This window comes from Balaenoptera acutorostrata, chromosome 13 (genome assembly GCF_949987535.1).
Source record: "Balaenoptera acutorostrata chromosome 13, mBalAcu1.1, whole genome shotgun sequence".
Classification (NCBI taxonomy): Eukaryota; Metazoa; Chordata; class Mammalia; order Artiodactyla; family Balaenopteridae; genus Balaenoptera; species Balaenoptera acutorostrata.
The window spans coordinates 80,100,925-80,121,116 of NC_080076.1; positions in this window are offsets into that span (position 1 = coordinate 80,100,925).

Sequence of the window (20,192 nt, forward strand, 5' to 3'; positions counted from 1 at the left end):
AATTAATTCCCTGTGAAATTACTGGGTACTATTTACGTCTTTACATGGTGTTTTATATCTGTAAGTGTTTTCTGATCACTTAGAAGCTAATCCCAGGTGGAGGCTAGAGGGCTACAGGAAAGCCTTTGTCAAGTTGAAGCTGGAATCCGAAGGAGCTGGCAGATCTGGGGCAGGGGATGACGTTTGCTGCAAATGCAGTCCTCCCCCCCTGCCCGCCTCCAGCAGTCTCCCTCTCACAAGAACTGCCACTGGGTCACCCCACCCCCACCCCCCGCCGGTGTGCACCTGATCAGGTGGAAAGATGGATGAATATGAGCAAAACAGCCCCTGCCCTTGGGAAGCGTGCAGTCTGATTAGGAGACGTGATTTACACGCAAGGCCCGAACCAGCCTCTGGGAGCTTATCGATGGCCCAATGCAAAAGGCTGTCACTGAGTCGTTCAGTGTGTAACACCCACTCTGTGCCAGGCACTGGAGAGCACGTGGTGGCCAGACCTAAGGTTCCTGCTGGCATGAAACTTTCCACCTAGTAAACTTTCCACCTAGTGCAGTGGGCCGGGGAAGGACACTGGCCTTTCTACCCCGGGCCTCCAGCCTGGAAGACTTTGTCCCGGACATAATTTTTTGGACTGTATCCCGTTTGCTGACAGTGAATTTTCTGTGCAATTATTAAAGACTCGAGTGGTGAAGATCTGGGCCTCTGGTCTCCTCCTGCCTGAGTTGGTACATGAGCTGTATCACTTCATCTCTCTGTGCCTCAGTTTCTTCATCTGTCAAATGAGGATAATAATAGCATCTGCCTCACAGGGCTATGGTGAGGGTTAAATGCGACCATGGGAAGTGCAGAGAACCAATGCCTTGTAATATACAATGTAAGTAACCAGGAGCTGTGAGCTTTTAAAAATGGTTGCTATTCTACACTAAGAGATGGGACGCCTGAAAGATCACAGAGACTAAGTGAATACCGTGACGTCAAAAAGGCAGTGAGGGTGGAAACCTGGATAAGAATTTCAGGCTGGAGCCCATGCACACTTGTGCTTCTCAGAGTGCGGCTCCGGATGGGTCCTGGGGGCATGCGTGCCACCCTGCTGATGCCCACTGTACTCTCTCCTGCCCGGGTCCTCTACATTCTCCAACTATGGGATCTGATCTCAGAGCCCTGGACCAACCAGGGACAGGGCAGGCTGAACAGGCACCTCTTCTTCCTTGGAAAACAGCCCCAGATGCCTCTGCCTTTGGCCCAACCCAGGGTGGGAACTTTTCAGCACCTGCCCCAGCCAGAGCCCCAGAGGCTCCAGGCTCATCCCGGCTCCCACTTTCCTATTAATTCTTGGTCGAATTTATCTCCTCTGCGCTATATATTTTAATTATTCCAAGTCCAGGCTTTTTGTCTGCCTCTCCCTCCTTCCCTTAATGCTCAGCCTGACCTCTCTCCTCCAGTCCTCTCCTCCCTCAGCTGAGCTTCCTGTCTACATGCAGACCTTTCACTCTGTCTTCAAGCTGAACTCCCACATTCATTCAGCGCACAACAAGCACACACATACATCCCATGTGTGTATCTTCTCTGCACCCATGGGTTTTGCTTGGTCACATGTCTAACTCCCCACAACCCTGGGAAGCTCTATCATCACCCATTTTACACAAGAGAAAACTGTCACTATAGATTAAGCAACTGAACATATGTTCAAACCCAGGTCTTTCCAACTAATTGTGTTGTAATAATTATGAGAAGAAGGAAGAAGAGAATCCCTGTTTTTATTTATGCTTATTAGGTTCCAGGCACTGTTGTACACAGATGCTTTAAAATCATGTCTCAGTTGAATTTCAGAGCAAGCCAATGTGGAGGAGAAAACTGAGGCTCAGAGAAGTTAAGTAACTTGGCCAAGGTCACATTTCCACTTCTGGACAAGTGGTCAGGCACTATCCCCAAGGGCCTCCCACAAAAGGCTATTGGGCCAAGTTGCCCCAGTTGGACAAGGTCTTGGCTAAATATCCATCCCCAAGGGCCCAGGAGAAGGAGCTGAGGGGCAGAGGTGTCCCAATTCAATCCAGTTGAACTTCCATCCTGCCTTCGCAAGGACTCAAGGCTCTAGGGCAAAACGCTGGCCAACTCCTAAAGCCGGGCAAGGACAAAAGAGAACTAATTAAGAATGAAAGCAAGACAGGGTCCCCGAGCGCTGCCCAATAGCGCTACACTCCACTTGTTTCTTTGCAGACATCCCCAGTGGCATCTTCAAGAGACCTGGATGCACCAAAGTAAGACCTTCTTGTCTGCACTGAAGAGGGACCCACCCCGAGGAGGAGCTTATTCAATAGGAATGAACAAATGCACATATTAAAATCAAACATCACCCAACGCTCATCTTCTCAGTTGCTAATGCCCAGTGATCTTAGTTGCTCTGGGATTATTTTCGTGGGCATCAGGAAGACACATTATTGTGGCAAACTGCTGAGCTGAGAAGATGGACTGTGGGCTCGTTCAGTCACCAAATGGCTCATTCATTCATCCTCAAGATAACTGCTAATTCCTTCCTTCTTTCATCCATTCTCAAGACCTATCTTCAAGCCCCCATTCCATTGGGATTTCCGTACAAGTCTAATTTTGTTTTAAAAAAAGAAGAAGACATTTTATTTCCCAGTCTTCCCTGTTCTGGCCAATGAGTGGGTGTGGCTAGTTGAGGCTTTTTTGTCCCTTCATTCTCCGGTCAGCTTAGAAAGCAGATGTAATGTCTGGAGGCACAGCAGCTATTTTGTGATCATGAGGTATTAAGCATGAAGAGAATCAAGCTAAGAATATCACAGATATTGGAGCTACTAAACTAATTCCAGCATCCATCTTTCTCTGGACTTCTTGTTATGTAAGGAAAATAAGTGATTGTTTAAGTCACAGAAGAGTTGAGTTTTCTCATAATTGTAGCCAAATATATTCCTGATATGAGTTCATAAGATATATGAACAAGATGGGCACACCCCTCAGGGAGCTCCTAATCTAGTAAGATGGGATAAGAAAGTAACGATAAAAGGTGCCATGTGCCTACAGTTCTGCTGTCACCATCCAGAGAAACAGAGTCAAGGACATTTCCTACCCAAACGCTGCTCCTAAGATTCTTCTCATTTCCTTATGCAAAAGCCCCTGCCTCTAATGCAGCTCCCTGCAGCTGAAGCCACACACTGTCCCTGGTCTCATGTACACAGGCACGCCTCTCCTATAGGTACAAACCCCAGAGTTTAGACCACATGCCAGGAAAGAATTTCTAGATTATCACCCATCTTAGGTGGGCTCACACTTTTGATCCATAAGTGCACTTCTCCTGTCACCAGTCCCAATCTAGCCATTTTTTCCCTCCTCTAATGTAATGCCAGAGCAATTTCTCCCATCGATACTGGCCAGCAAGGATAAGACTTCTTTCCGTCTGAACCCCAGGTCTATCCCTCAGTTCCAAGGTACAGTGACCCTCCTTAAAGTCACAGAAAGGAAAAATAATCCCTGTTGCTGATTTGGTGCCCAATAATGAGAAGGAAAATGGTGGGGACTATTTCTATTCCTAAAAATAGTAACCACAAACATTCATTGATCATTGATCACATGACTCAGTCCAGAAGAGCCCTCACACTCCTGATCTCCTCACACTCAGGGAGCCTGGAAGCTTCTGACATGGAGGGACAATGCTTTTTCTCTCCATACTGTGGACCCAGTGGCTGGCACATACTAAGTACTCAGTAAATATTTATCGAGGGAGTAAATCCTCACCACAACCTAATGAGGTAAGTATGAGGTCAATCCCATGTGATGGTGAGGAAACTGAGGCTCAGAGAGGGAAAGGGACTTGCCTAAGGTCACACAGCTGACAGTGGCAGGGCTAAGATTTAAACTGAGATGGCCTGTGCTCTAAATACCACCTCCAGGACTCAGGGCTGTGTTTTGGTCTATTTGGCTGCACTTGGACACGTCCAGTGAAATTTAGTTATGAAAAAGTACAAAGACGGTGACATTAGTTAAGGGCTTTTCTTTTCACTCTGTTGAAACAAAAAGGCTCATTGCTGATTCTCTGCTGCTTTTCGTAAGACAACATCCCAAGCTGCATAGGGAGGGAGCGTGCCACAAAGAAACAGTGATGCTGAAAAAATCGCTTTTTCAGAGCATGAATTGAAAGCAATTATTCAGATTATCAAACCACCCTTCACAATGGATTCTAAGCAGACTTCCTTTAAACAGCAGCCCCCCATCCCTTTGACGTATAAATGCATTCACTGATTCATTCATTCAACAAACACTTATCAAGCCTCTATGTATGCCAGGAACTCTTATAGACACTGAAGCCATAACTTTGAACAAAACAGACAAAATTCCTGCCTTCATGGGGCTTATATCCTTCGAGGGGGGAGACTGATAATGTGATAACCTGGGAAATAAGCCCCCTCCAAAGAGATCCACCTCTTAATCCCTGGAAACTGCAACCTTACCTTATATGGAAACGGGGGAAGGGTTTTACAGATATAATTAAGAATCTTGAGATGGGGAGAGTTTCCTGGACTATCTAGGTGGGCTCTGAACACATCAGTTACAAGAGGGAGGCACAGGGATATTTTACACACAGAGATGAGAAAGTGATGTGAAGACAGAGAAGAGAGCTTTGAAAGTGCTGGTCTTGAAGGTTAAGAGCGATGCTGACACAAGCCAAGGAACATCAGAAGCTGAAGAGGCAAGGAAAAAAATCTCCCCTAGATCCTCCAGAGGATGCCCTGCTGACACCTGGATTTTGACCGAGCGATACTGATTTCACATTTCTGACCTCCAGAACCGTGAAAGAATAAATATCTGCTGTTTTAAGCCCCCGGGTTAATGCTAATTTGTTCCAGCAGTTGTAGGAAACTAACACAGATAATTTTTTTTTAAATCTGATAGATTAACAGTACAGTGGCAGTTGCTGTTCAAAGAGGATTCAAAGCACACACACATCTTTCCAGAAGAATCCGCCACGTACAGTGTAGCCTCCTGTGATGGAAAGTCCAAGGGCGGCTTCTCAGCCCTAAGGAAAGCCTGGACTTCCTGACTCTACTTTCCTTTACTCCCTGTCAGCATAATCCCAAGGCCACGGTGGAGCCTGGATGGGGCCTTCTGCCTGCATCCTGTTTAAGCCGAGTGACTTCCCTCGCCAATTAGAGGTTTCCCCTTCAGCTGGCCCTGCTTTCCCCACACCTGCCGAGGGAAGCACGTGTCGGGCATCAGACGCCATTTCTGCCACTGTCTCATGTCACCTCATTGTTCCCGAGTTGGCAACCACTCTCCAGAAATCACCCCTTTTGGGAATGTTTGGGAGAGACTGAGCAAAAGATCTACACAGCCCTCTTCTGGGGAAAAAAAATAGCGGTGATCACAGCTACCCTTTATCAGGTGCCAATTTCGTACCCTCGCTGCTCTGGGCGTGGCCCAGGTATCCACGGCATCCACACCCTCCGTCCCCGCTCAGACCTGCCCATTCAAGACCTGTATTTTAACAAGATTCCCAGGTGATTCATATGCTGGGAGGAGTAAGAGCTTACCCAAACCTCTGCCGGAAATAAGGCCAGAGACGGGGGGCGCGCCGCCCGGGTTTCACTGCTCTAGGCGATCGGTAGTTCCCATTTGTCTGGCTGTGGGGAGCCAAGGCCGAGGATGTCTGGGTGTAGCTCATGCTCGATGTCCTAGATCACTGGGGGGTCTCTGAGGACCCTCCAGGATCCACTTCCCACTTTTTCCAGTAACGGCCCCTTATTTGAGGATCAAGGCAGGTGTGCCTGTAACACTTGGGGTCTCGGGGTGAAGAGGCCATAAGAATGTGTCTTGCATAGAAAACAATCTTATGGTTACCAAAGGGGGAAGGGGGGTGGATAAATTAGGAATTGGGGATTAACATACACACACTACTATATATAAAATAGCTAAACAACAAGGATCTACTGTATAGCACAGGGAACTATATTCAATATCTTGTGATAACCTGTAATGGAAAAGAATCTGAAAAAGAGTACATATATCTGAATCACTTTGCTGTACACCTGAAACATTGTAAATCAACTATACTTCAATTAAAACAAATTTTTTTAATTAAAAAAAAGAAAGAATGCGTCTTGAAGACCTCTCATCACAAGGAATGGGGTCCCAGCGCTGCGCTCTGACGCCATCTCTGCGTTTGCTTGGAGGTCACATTTCCCAGGGGCTGCCCCCAACCAATGACCGGAAGTGGGTGGGACACTAAGGCAGGTTCATTCTGGAAGCCGTGGGACTCCACTGATGGCTCGCTGACTTTGGCTGAGGACTTTCCCGTGGCCTTGTCAAACGTCCTTAGACTGCACAGTGGTCCAGGACTCCTCCACCCAGCCTTCCCTCCCCCCGCCACACCCCACGGCCTCAAGTGCACACACGTGGACTTCCTAGTCTATACATCACACCCCAGCCCCACCCTCACCACCCCCTGAACAACTGCCCCTCGGGTCGACACCAGGAGAATCAGCGTCCTCTGGGAAAATGGACGCAGGAGGAAATCTACGCAGACCCTGGAAGACCTGGAACGATTACAGCATGAAATTTAGTTTCTGGAACAAAGGCTTCCCCTTGGCCCCATGGACCTTCCCTCCTATGGGAAGGGGCACAACCCAAAGAGGGACAGAGCAGAGCCCTCTAAAGCATGACGGGGCCCCCATGCCCATTGACATGGGTGTCTCCCACCTTCAGTGCGTGAAGCCAGCGTGGGCCTCCATCACCAGCCCTAGGAATGGGCGTGGGACCTAGGTCCTAGCCAGTCAGTCTCCATGTCCACCCCCTGGCCACAGTGATTGGCGCTTAGTGACCAAATACCTAATCAACTACAGAAACTCCTGGCTGGGAAAGCTAGGAGAGAAGTCAGTGTTCCTTCCCACTGGGCTTGGGCTTCCTGGGCACTGACACCATCTTTCTTCAATGAGAAGAGGTCTTGGAGCTGCCAGGGGGGCCTCGTGGAGAATGAAACCAACACAGAGATGGAAAGAAATGGAAGCCACAGAAGCCAGTGCCAACCTGGACCCTTCAGTTATGCAGCTTCATCAGTCTCTCAGAACAGAGTGATTCCAAACACACATAAATGGTCATGGAGGACAGAGAAGTAGGTGGCTGTTTTCACTCCTTAAAGAAAGAAAACAAAAGCTCCCCAGAGAAGACAGATGTTTGCCAAAGAAGCACATGAAAAGATGCCCATCATTACTATTCCTGGGGAAAGTCAAATTAAAACCCCAGTGAAGGGCTTCCCTGGTGGCGCAGTGGTTGAGAATCTGCCTGCTAATGCAGGGGACACGGGTTCGAGCCCTGGTCTGGGAAGATCCCACATGCCGCGGAGCGGCTGGGCCCGTGAGCCACAATTACTGAGCATGCGCGTCTGGAGCCTGTGCTCCGCAACAGGAGAGGCCGCGGTAGTGAGAGGCCCGCGCACCGTGATGAAGAGTGGCCCCCGCTTGCCACAACTGGAGAAAGCCCTAGCACAGAAACGAAGACCCAACATAGCAATCAATCAATCAATCAATTAATCAATAAAATAAATAAATAAAAAATGACCAAAAAAAAAAAAAAAAAAAAAAAAACCCCAGTGAAATGCCCCTGCACACCTACCAGAAAGACCAAATTACAAAAAAAAAAAGGAGAAGCTGGTAATATCAAGCCGTGGTGAGGATGTGGGACAGTTGGAATTCTCCTACATGGGTGATCAGAATGCAAAATAACACAGCCACTTGGGAAAACAATTGGGCAGTATCTTAGGCAGTTACACATACTTTTATCATGTAACCTAGTAATGTAACTCTTAGGTACTAACTGAGGAGAAATAAAACAGATGTCCACACAAAGACCACAAACGCGTGTACGTGAACGTTCATAGCAGTATCATTCATAATCACCCAAAACCGGAACCAGCCCAAATGTCCCCCAACTGATGAATGAATACACAAAAAGTGGAATTTCTATACAATGGAATATTACTCAACCATAAACAGGAAGAAACGACTGATACACACAACAACATGGGTAAACCTCAAAAGCCTTATGGAAAGTGAAAGAAACAGGGAACAAAAGGCTACATGCTGAATAATTTCCTTTCTATGGCATTCTGGAAGAGGTGAAACTATAGAGACAGAAATCAGATCAGTGATTGTCAGGGGCTTGGAGCCTGAGGTGGAGGTAGAAGCACAAAGGAACTTTGGGGGTGATGGGTGCTTTCTATATCTTGACTGCGGTCGTTACATGATCATAAATATTTGTTAGGACTCATCAAACTTATCAGTGAACTTATGGATGAAAAGGTGTATTTTACTGGATGTAAATTAAACCTCAATAAGCCTGACTTTTTTTTAAAAATATTCCTGCATTTTATTTATTTATTTATTTTTGGCTGTGTTGGGTCTTTGTTTCTGTGTGAGGGCTTTCTCTAGTTGTGGCAAGCGGGGGCCACTCTTCATCGCGGTGCGCGGGCCTCTCACTATCGTGGCCTCTCTTGTTGCAGAGCACAGGCTCCAGTCGCGCAGGCTCAGTAGTTGTGGCTCACGGGCCCAGCTGCTCCGCGGCATGTGGGATCTTCCCGGACCAGGGCTCGAACCCGTGTCCCCTGCATTGGCAGGCAGATTCTCAACCACTGTGCCACCAGGGAAGCCCAAGCCTGACTTGTAAAAAAAAAGATAAATCAAATGAATCCCACGGTGCTCATCATGTGTTCTAAGCCCTTTTCCAGGACTAACTCTTTGAACCCTCACAAGAACCTTATAAGGCATGTAACTAGTATTATCACCATTTTACAGATGAAGAAAATGAGACACAGAGAGGTTGAGTAACCTGGCCAAAGTCCCCCAGCGAGTAACTGGCAGGGCTGAAACTCAGTCCCAAGAAGTACAGACTCAACCTCATGCTCCTGAGCACTGTGCCATCTTTGTAAACGGGGGACATGGCTGCCGAATCGTTTGCTACGTGCGTCGGGAAGGCAGGGGGCTGGGGGGGAAATGAGCATAAATGGGATAGGACCTTGTTCCAGCCCCAGAGATGATTTCCCCACAGTTGCTGCTCCAATTCTTCTGGCTCATTCCTCAAGGCCAACCAACTCCCTCTGGGCCCCTGACTAGAAAGCCAGCACGATTCTGCGAGAGAAAATGACTCCTTCCTGAAAACACTTGGTGGATTTCCCCCGACACATCTTGTCGGCACTCAGGACGCCCGTGACAGCTTCTCCTGAAATATTTCCCAGGTGAATTCGCTGGCAGCCCCAGCCGGCGGGGCCGCTCATGATCCCCCTTCCCACGCAGTGGAAATACCTGTTGACAAGGCTTTCACTCTTCCAAGGCTCAGAACCAACCTCTCCCCACCTCGTGAGATCAAATGCAGAAGGGGCTTACGGAAGGTCACTGGATGGTGTTAAAAGCCCATTTCTCCTCCTCTCACCAATGTGAGTTGCAAGGTGGCGACGGGAGGGGAAACATGAAGAGCGACATTCTCCCAGGTGCTGTCTCCATTCGGTGGGCCAGAAGCAGAGGGCGTTCCAAACAGCAGGACAAAGTCACGGGGTGCTGCCCACCCAGGCTCTGGGCCTGATGCGTGGGAGCAGGGAATATATTGCCCGGGTCTGGCTTCCAACTCTGGAGCTTTGTGAAGGGGTTGCAAATGTTTGTGCTGAAATGTTCCTCCCAGCTCAGCTGGAAAGACATGCCAGACTCCACACAAAGTCTCCCCCAGGAAGCAGCGGGGACCCAGCTTCCAGGGGCCCTAGAATGACAAGAGTGAGAACACCTGCTGAGACAGGGAAAATGCTGGACAACTTGGCAAGGAGATTTGTTGACTCTGCCCTGGGTTTTGTCTATTGTAAGGCTGTTAAAGCAGGATTTGAGCCCAGGGGTATGGAGGAGTTGGGAGTCATAGTCTTAATGCCATTTTGGACTTTGTTCACAAACTTTGTTTTTATCATTCCTTTGTTTCCACTCTTTTCTTACTATCATAGCAAACGGGTTTCATGTTGAGGGCCACATCTAAGTGGTTGGTTGTGACTGCTTTATGTTAAGAAGGATTCTGGGCTAGTCACGGACTCATTGAAAAAAAACAGTATTGTGATCCATTAGTGATGTCTGCCATGGGTGAGGCAAGGGGGAATACTGCAGGCACGCTACATATTTTCCATCCCTGTTATATACAAGAAGGACACAGCAATAGGAGGGAGACTCCAGGGAAAAAATTGTCAAAGATAAATGCAATTTAGTTCACTGGAAACCACCAGATATCTTTTAGAAACTGCACATGAGAAGCAGAGCTGCAGCTACTGTCTTTAGCTCAAGCCCAGAGAGTTCAGGAAACACTTAACATCTGCAAAGCACACGGTTTTCTTCTGAGATGGACACAGTTTCTTCTGCATAAAGATATCATTATTGTGCTCTGTGGTCCTGCTACCCTGGCCACCACTGATTCATCGAAGGCACCAGTTTTTGTAAATAAAATTTTATCGAAACACAATGGGACTCATTTGTTGATGTGGTGTCTCTGAATGCTTTTGCACTCCAACAATGGAGCGCAATAGCTGTGATAGAGGCCGCATGTCCCACAAAGCTTAAAATATTTATTATCTTGTACTTTACAGAAAGTCTGCTGGCCCCCGGATTAAAGAATTGCCATTCAAGCCAAAAGCAATTGAGAAAAGTCGGTTCCTAATAGGAGTCTGCCGTTTATAAGTCATCTTTGAGACAGATTCTGCCCTATAAAGGTGCACCATATTGGCTGATGACAATTATCCCAATTGGATTCTCTCTGTCTCTGTCTCTCTCTTCCCCTTTCTGTCTCTCTGTCTCTCTCTCTCTCTCACACACACACACACACACACATGCATACATACAGTATGAATGGGAGGTGCAGAGGAAATAGAGGTTACTGGGACTACTGCTAGATCCAGAATGGAAATGAATCATTGGTTGAGTTCTCCAGGAGGCCTACTCCCTATCCTGGTCTTAGAAGCACTGAGATACCAGTGTGTTCATGGCTACTCAATTCTCTGTGTTTTCACACTTCCCTGCATTTCTCTAAAATAAACCCTCATCACCTAAGGGGAGGAGGGTCATGAGATTTCACCTCATACCACCTCTGGTAGCATCTGTCTAATTCATTGTCTTAAGAAACTGGACTCTGAAGGAAAGAGTAGCATGATAGATTAGTGATGTCTGCCACAGCAATGGAATGAGAGATAACAACGTGCGTTATGTATTTGACAACTAGGGCTTCAGTTTCTTCATATCAAAGAAGGATATGTTTCTTCTTTGCCAACAGTCGACCCACCTGCTCACCACCTTCTCTCATCTTCTTTGGAAGTTACAGTTTGTAACACATCGTTCTTTTTTTTTTTTTTTTAACATCTTTATTGGAGTATAATTGCTTTACAATGGTGTGTTACTTTCTGCTTTATAACAAAGTGAATCAACTATACGTATACATATATCCCCATATCTCCTCCCTCTTGCGTCTCCCTCCCACCCTCCCTATCCCACCCCTCTAGGTGGTCACAAAGCACTGAGCTGATCTCCCTGTGCTATGTGTAACACATCATTCTGTTCTTGATTATACACTCTTGTGTGATTTTCTCCCAGTCATTTCATGTGCCATTTTTATTTCCTCCACCAAATGACAGACAGCTCAAAAACATGATATTGCTCTTATTTTGAAAAGACTCTTAGCAGCAGGCACCCTACTAGGCATGCAGAACTCACTTCATGGCTCCATGGAGCCTATAATTGGAGCACTGGGGGCCCGCCCTTCCACTTAGAAGTCTAATTCTCCACATACTCATATCGACTTAGAGGAAGACTTTCCTTCTAGCTGGTCTAACTGTTTCCTTTAACTCCTCAAGCCCCTTTTCTTGCTCAGCCCACCGTGGAGGTACAATGGAGGATCTCTGCCCCATGAGTCCGGCTGGCTTGGCTGGGGGCCACATGACTGCAGAGCCCCTGTTTTTACAGGGCCCAGTGACCATCCACGAGAAGCTGAAATTACACTTTGTTTCCAAGTTCTAATCCAGATGTGTGTCTGCTTCCTTCCTGGCCTCTCCTCACCTCTAAGCTTGCCTCACTAGCCAGCCCTTCCCCAACCCGGTCAGTGACCTTTCCCTCTAAAACACGACTTGCAGGGGACCAGGTAGAACAAAGGAGGGCCATACTGGCTGGTGAAAAGAACTCCAAGCCCCCTCACACCTCTTGGTCTCCAGATCCCAATAAGGTTACGTTAACTTAAATACCCACACGTTTCTGGCTCACGGCCCCTACCTGTGAGATTGCTGACCCTCAGAATCAGCCCCCAAGCCACTGTCTTCCCCAGTCACTGCTCCGAGACCCCAGGAGGAGGCCTCATCTGCCAAGTTGATTCACCGTCTTCTCTGTCCCTGCCCTTTGTCGCCTGGGCCCCAGAGCAGAAAGTCCGGGTCCCCAGCATCATGGAAACCTTCTCCGCCTTCAGATTTTGCTTCCAAACTCCCTCTCCACAGAGCACAGGCAGTAACTTCTCTGAGGAAGGAATGTTTAAGGGAAGGATTTTGAGCCACCCAGAGCTGGATTTCAATCCAGACTGTACTCTCCACCAGCTGCTTAGACATGGGAATGAAACTCTCTGAACTTCGGTTTTCACGTGTTCGAAGTGGAGTATTTATCCTCTCACAGTTCTGGACGCCGGACGTCAAGGCGTCGGCAGGGTTGGTTCCTCCTGGGGGCTGTGAGGGAGACTCAAGAGTCTCTCCTACTTTCTGGTGGCTGCCGGAAATCCTTGGCATTCCTTGGTCTGTATACACATCGCTCCAATCTCTACCTCCACCACCTTCTCTCCTGCGTGTGTCTCTCCTCTCTGTGTCCCTTCTAAGGGCACCTGTCATTCCTCGGATTTGGGACCCATCCACATAAAACAATATGGTCGCATCTCCAGATCCTTAGCCTAATTGCACCTGCAAAGACCCTTTTCCAATTGAGATCACATTTACAGATTCCAGAGGTTAGAATGTGGACATTATCTTTTGGGGGGGGCACAATTTTACCCACTACGGTAGGATTAAAAGAGATGATGCATGTATTATGCTTAGCGCACATGGAAAATGGTTTTATTATCATCATTCTTCAAGGGATCAGAGCTAGACCCTAGATCAGGAAACCAATAATCCTGGTCCTCTCCATTTCCCATGTCTTTCTGTCTTAATTTGGAACCCACCAGAAGCTGAGCCTGAGGCAAGGACGTGGAAACAGGTAGTTTTATTGGCAGTGGGCGTGGGATGGGAACTAAGCAGTGGTGGAGGAGGCCAAGGTGATCCCAGGACTCAGGTGCAAGGGAGTGGAAAGAATAAGACAAGGAAGAAGAAAAAGCCAAGACAAAGTGTATCACTGAGGTCACTGCTGTAGGCAAGGGGGTTTCAGAGGCAGTGGAACCTCTGAGAAGTGTATAAAATGCATCCCTGAGATGTCCCTCCAGAGATCAAGGTAGGACATTTATCCCTAGCCCCCACCGAACCCTCCCATTGGTTGAGGGTCACCCTCAGGGTCATTCACTCTCCTTTGCTTTTGGGCTACTCCTGGTCCTGGCTTCAGCAGCACCTGCAGTTTCACAGAGGGTGCTTGGGAGGGATGATGTCAATTTGAGTCTGAGCTTGCGGGGAACTGTCCCTTGCAGCTCCGGCTGAATTCAGAGGTAGGCCACTGGGATGTGATGTGGATCACCTTAAATGGGCCTCACTCCTCAGCAGGAGCCAATACCTACACCCCTTCCATGATGGACTTACTCCTTCCATGCTTTTATGGGCTGAATTGTGTCCTCCCAAAAAACATAGTCCTAACCCCCGTGAATATGGCCTTATTTAGAAATAAGGTCTTTGCAGATGTCATCAACTTAAGATGAGGTCATTAGGGTGGGCCCCTAATCTAATATGACTAGTGTCCTTTTAAGAAGAGGAGAAAAAACACAGAGACAGACTTGCATGGAGGGAAGATAATTGAAGGTACATAGGGAGAAGGCCATGTGATAAAAGAGGCAGAGATTGGAGTGAAGCTTCTACAAGCCAAGGGACGCCAAGGATTGGTGGCAACCAGCAAACAGTGAGGGAAAGGCGTGGAACAGAGTTTCCCCTGAGGCTCTGCAGAGAGACCATGGCCCTGCCGACACCTTGATTTGGGACTCTGACCCTCCAGAACTGTAAGAGAATAAACTTCTGTTGTTTTAAGCCACCCAGTTTGTGGTACTTTGCTACCGCAGCCCTAGGACACTGCTATACGTGCTCATTAATCCACCTCTACAATGCCTGAGTGTTTCACGGGATGGAAACTGTTCACAAGTTCTTTCCTTAAACGAGTCTCTGGGTTCCACTTTGGTTCAAATAGAACCGCACTGCCGTTGGGAGGGGTAAAGGGGGAGCTGGGTTGGAGACACTGGTATGCAGCTCACCCAAGCCCTCCACCAGTATTCTCCCCTCCCCATCCCTGTTCGTGAAACAGTTCTGCTCCACCTGGACCAACTCAGGCAAGAATGATTCCACCTTATGGAAAAGTGAGGACTTCGCCGACCAGGTGCCCTGCACACCCATTTCCACTTCTTCAACTCACATGCTAATCAGCTTCCCCTCCTGTCCCCACAGTGAACGGGACACCGAACCCTCCCATTCGATGACCAGCCCATTGTAATGATGGATTGTTGAGCACATGGGCCCTTGGCATTACCAAAGCCTATCCTTCCCACCTTCCTCTTGGAGAAAGGGCATTATTACCACATCACCTACCGCCCCAGACCTGCTCTTCTTCCTCCCATTCTACCTCCTGCTCACCTCTCCATTCTGACCTTGGTCACATTCTCTTTTTCTGGAGGCTGAGCCCCTAGGGTCTTCATACCATCCCTTCAGCTTGTGGCTGGATTCTAGACTTAAAGATTTTATCCGATGTAAGCAAGAGGTTCCACCAATGCCGACGGCTAATGGAAGCCATCGTACTTGTGAGAAGCAGGGTATCAGCACCTCGAGCTGGGGATTATAAGCCTGCTTCAGTCCTTTCCCACAGTTCCTCCTACTGTGCTGGGTGTCCCAAAGACAGCTGATGCCTTACCCCAAACTCCACGGAGAAACGCATGGAAGCATGAGAACATGAAATTGGAGATAAGGACAGAGCGAATGGGGGGAGGATATGGGAGAAGAGGAGGAAAGAAATCTTTAAGAACTACACTACTATGTATAAAATAGATAACTTATGAGAACCTACTGTATAGCACAGTAGCACAATGCTCTGTGGTGACCTAAATGGGAAGGAAATCTAAAAAAAGAGTGGATATAGGTACACATATGATTGATTCACTTTGCTGTACAGCAAGAAACTAACACAACATTGTAAAGCAACTCCAATAATACTTAATAATAAAAGTATTTATACTCCAATAAAAATTAATAATAACAAGAAAAGAACGCATAGAAAACTCCATGTATCTGCCAGTTCAATTCTAGGCTTTGAAGTGTAAAGAATTGCCTGTTCCTATAGTTTTTTACAGACCCATAGTCTACAATGTTCTAAACAAGCACAGCAGACACCTAATTTCACTGTTACATCCTGATTTGGTTATTGATGCTAATGACATTAACGGATACCCTCAACAGTGAAATCCGCAGATAATCCCCAAAGCATCCAATTGCTTTGGCTTGGTCCTTCCTCTAAAATGTATGATCGCTCTGTGACACAACCAGAAACTGTCATTTCACCTCCTTTTAATGATTCTTCCCACTTTTCTCAAATAGCGAAGTGTTCCCAAAGCCAGAAGGGATAAATCTTAGATTATACCCCATCTCCACCCACCCCCAAAGGAATCCTTGCCCGCATGGTGCATGCCTGGGCCATTTTTACAGGTGGTAGGTGGAGGGATACCCGGTATTTGAAGTGTTAACAGTACTGTCTTTCCCTTCCTACTAAAGTTAGGAAAGTCATAGGGGGGATGGAGAATGGACCAGATTATGAATCAGCAGGACTGGGTTCCAGTTCCCCTCACTCTTCCAGCTGTTTCCTGTGTAACCCGGACCAAGTCTCATCCCTTCTCTATGCCTCAGTTTCACTATCTGTAAAATGGGGGAAATAACGCCTACCTCATAGGGTTGCTGTGAGAATTCCATGAAACGTCCATAAAGTGCTTAGTCACAGTGACTGGTTCCTGACAAGCACTTAGATGCTGGCTAGACAGCATCAACCTCATCGTTATTATTACTGATCAATATTGTCAACTTCATGAACCCTTCTCTCTATGAAACCCCTGTTCCCCAAACGCTCCAGCCATTAGAGAAGAACCCAGAGCTGGCTCCAGAAGGACTCACCCCCCCCCACCCCACCCCCGCTGTTCGTGGGGAGTTTGTTGAACCTCTCTGGCGTGCAAGACAAGCCACAAGGCCAAGAAAGAAACGGCAGCCTTGAGCAGGACTGGAGACAGGCGGCCGGCGGAGGCTGCAAGTTTCTCGCCCGCAAACAAAAGTTGCCTTTCATCCGATCCACTGCTCCCGAAGAGGGCTCACTTCCTCCTGCCTGCACGCTGATGAAAGCTGACAGCAGAGGCGAGAAAACAGCCAGCGCTCTCTGCGCGCGATAAAACCATTACAATCAATTTAGGCAGCTCGCAGGCGCGCAGACAGACTCTGTGTCGACTGGATTCTGTTACGAGGAGTGGGGTGAGGGAGTCTGGGGACGGGGCTGGGGCAGGTGGGGGGGGTGGGAGGGGGGGCCTTCTGGGAGGCTGGAGCATTTGGCCTTCCTCGGATGGGCCCCATTATGGCTGCAGGCTGGCGCCACTGCTGCGGGAGCTCGCTACCAAATGAAACTGTCATCCCACTGCTCTGGGGGAGGAAGGGAAGATGGGGAGGGGGGCGACCGGTGTTAGCTTAACTCCTGTGGTCTCGAAGACTAATTGCTCACTGTGGAAACACGCCTCAAAGTGCTTTGGCCTCGTCAGTAATAGGGTATTAGATGCCACCCATTCCGCAGCGCATCGATCTGTTTCCTCCCCAGGCCTGCTCCTGGCTCCGCTCCCTGACATTCCCCCCCCCGCCCCCCCCCCGCCCCCGTGCTTCTCTCGCTTCTGCTCCTGATGACTCTTCTTCTTTTTTTTTTTAAGTGTTTTCTAAGCGTGTGTTTAGCAGGAGTGGTGCCTAAGTGCTAATTGTTACACCACAGATTGATTGGCGACGAGATGGCTTGCCAAGTTCCTCCATCTCCTGGGGGAGGGGGGCAGGGGAGGAGGGAGGAAGGACACGGAGGAACCAAGGGGCGGGGAGCGGCTGTTGGAGGGAGGAGGGGGAGGAGAGGGGAATCCTGGATGCTTGTGAGTTGGAAACTGTGCCCACAGCTGCGGAGGCAGCGGGGCAATCTCTATTGATATTTTAGCATCATGTTCTGCCTTGGAAAAGTGGCAAAGATTTAGCCACAAGTGCTGACCCTGGACCAGGATCCAGCTGATGGAGAGGAGCAAGGGGGGTAAGTGGGAGGAACAAACATCCCGTAGCCCTGGGCGGGGAGAGCATTGCTTATCCATGAGACCCTCTCAGCAACCCCACCCTGGGTCTAGGTTAGGGGTCCCCAGTACGTGCTCTAGAACAGGGGTCCCCAACCCCCGGGGGCCGCAGGCCTGTTAGGAACCGGCCCCACAGCAGGAGGTGAGTGGCGGGCAGGCGAGCGAAGCTTCATCTACGGCTCCCCCATCGCTTGCATTACCACCTGGACACCCCCCATGCCCACCCCCAACATCCGTGGAAAAATTGTCTTCCACGGAGCCGGTCCCTGGTGCCAAAAAGTTGGGGACCACTGGTCTAGAGGACCTTGTACTTACCCCACTACCTTTTATCACAGTTATTTCTCTAATTACCTGGCTCTTTTCACGGGCCAGTGTGCCCTTGATGGTCAGAACCATCACTGGGCCAACCATGGCTGGATCCACAGAACTTAACACAAAACCTGACACATTCCTCCAAAAGCACTTGGGTTTGATGTGTCTGGAAGACCCGGTTAGCTGAGAACTTCAAGATTCCCAAAAGACACAGACAACGGGTGCCCCCTTGGGCCCCCAAAATTCCTTTAAAAGATAATACTGAGTGCTTCCTTACAAGGAGTAGAATCTTAATCTTGGCAACTAATGCCCCCAAACATTCCCACCCGACAGGTGAGCCTGAAGATTCTGAGTGAGCATCTGCTTAAAGTGAGACACTACGGAGACTATTACTGCAATTGTGAAATCCAACCAGTTTAGGAAAGCAGCTTCGGACCCACTTCCCAACTCCATCTTCCAGGTGAAGGGGAGGGGGGAATAGGAGATGTACGTGGTGAGGGGCGTTTTGAAGTTACACAGCCCGGGTCCCACCTCTCATTAGCTCACTGCCATTGGCAAGACACTTGCCTTCCTGGTGCCTCAGTTTCCTCATCTGTAAAACAGGGATGGTGACAACGCCTGCGCCTGTGTGAGCCTCAGTTTCCTCATCATGAAATGTGGGGTAATAATATCTATTTCACGGAGCATGGTGAGGATAAAGAGATGGAATGCATGGAAAGCAGCTGGCTGGGCTATAGCAACCCCTTACCAAATGCTGCCTTTTCTAATTTTATCCTCTCTCCAGCTTCTGTGATTGAGCCATACTTAGAAGTATTTGCCTCATTTTACAGGCAAGGAAATGATGCTCGGAGAAGTTTAAGAGTTTGTCCAAGTCCCCTCTCTCTCTCATACACACACTCTTCTCAATCAGGGAAGCAAGGATAAAAACCCCACCGTTTCTGCTTCTAGATCATCCCTGCAAGGAACAGCACCAAGACGCCAACCCAGTTCCAACCTTCAGCTCTGAAATTTTGTACATCTACCTACAGCGATGTCGGTCAGCACTAGGGAGACTCTCATAAGTCATTTTAAGACCTATAAACAGGGCTTCCCTGGTGGCGCAGTGGTTGAGAATCTGCCTGCCGATGCAGGGGACACGGGTTTGAGCCCCGGTCTGGGAAGATCCCACATGCCGCGGAGCAACTGGGCCCGTGAGCCACAACTACTGAGCCTGCGCGTCTGGAGCCTGTGCTCCACAACAAGAGAGGCCGCAATAGTGAGAGGCCCACGCACCACGATGAAGAGTGGCCCCCGCTCGCCGCAACTAGAGAAAGCCCTCGCACAGAAACGAAGACCCAACACAGCTAAAAATAAATAAATAAATAAATAAAAATTTATTAAAAAAAAAAAAGACCTATAAACAAATTGTGGAAAAATAATCTTTGTCTGGGACTGTTGATCACCTTCTTTCTTCAACCCAAGCTAAGGATTCTTACACAGTTTTTCTTAGGTCTTTGTTTTACGAACTATTCCTTCAGCCTTAGTGCTATTTGTCATGTGGACTCTCATACGGAGCCGCAGATAAGGATGATGATGATGGTGGTGATGGTGACGTTGATGATGATGATGGTAGCTAATATTTTGGAGTGGTCCCTATATGCTGGCAACTCTACCTAACATTCTAGATGCACTTTCCTCTTTAACTCTCGGAATAACCTCATGACTTAGGTGTTTCCCTCTTACAGATGAGGAAGCAGAGTCTCCAAGAAGGACAGTCGCTTCCACAGGGCCATACAATCCGTGTCTGGTCAGGCCTGGACGTGAAGCCAGATCTGTTTAACCTCCAAGTTGAAATGGTGACCTCTGATCATGTCCAGTGGAAGCCTCAGAAAAATCTCAGGGAATCCTTGGGCTCTGGGGGACTCCATTTGAAAAGCACTAGCCTCAGTTTCTTCTAAATCCAAGAATCTGTAATTTTAGGTTGTTGGATGTTTGAGGTCCATAATCCCCTCTGCTGCTCACTGTAAAAATTTGGAAATAAAGAACTGACCGAGGGAGAGACCAGAACACAAGCCTGGTTGGTGTTTCTTCTCCGATAGCCCTTTGGCCACCGCTTGCTAGGTAAGTAGCCTCCTACTGCAGGCAGGGTGCATTTTGGTGATAATTCCTGGGTTCAGATCTGAGCTCCACTGCTCCAATTGCTGTGTGACCTTGGGCAAGTACCTTGATGTCTCTGAGCCTCAGCTTATGTACTTATTATGAAGATAATAATAGTACTAACCCCATAGAGTTGTTATTGGATTAAATGAAATCCTCCATTTAATTGTTAGCACACTGCCTGGCTTATGATACGAACTCCACAAAATCTGTATGTGTAGCTA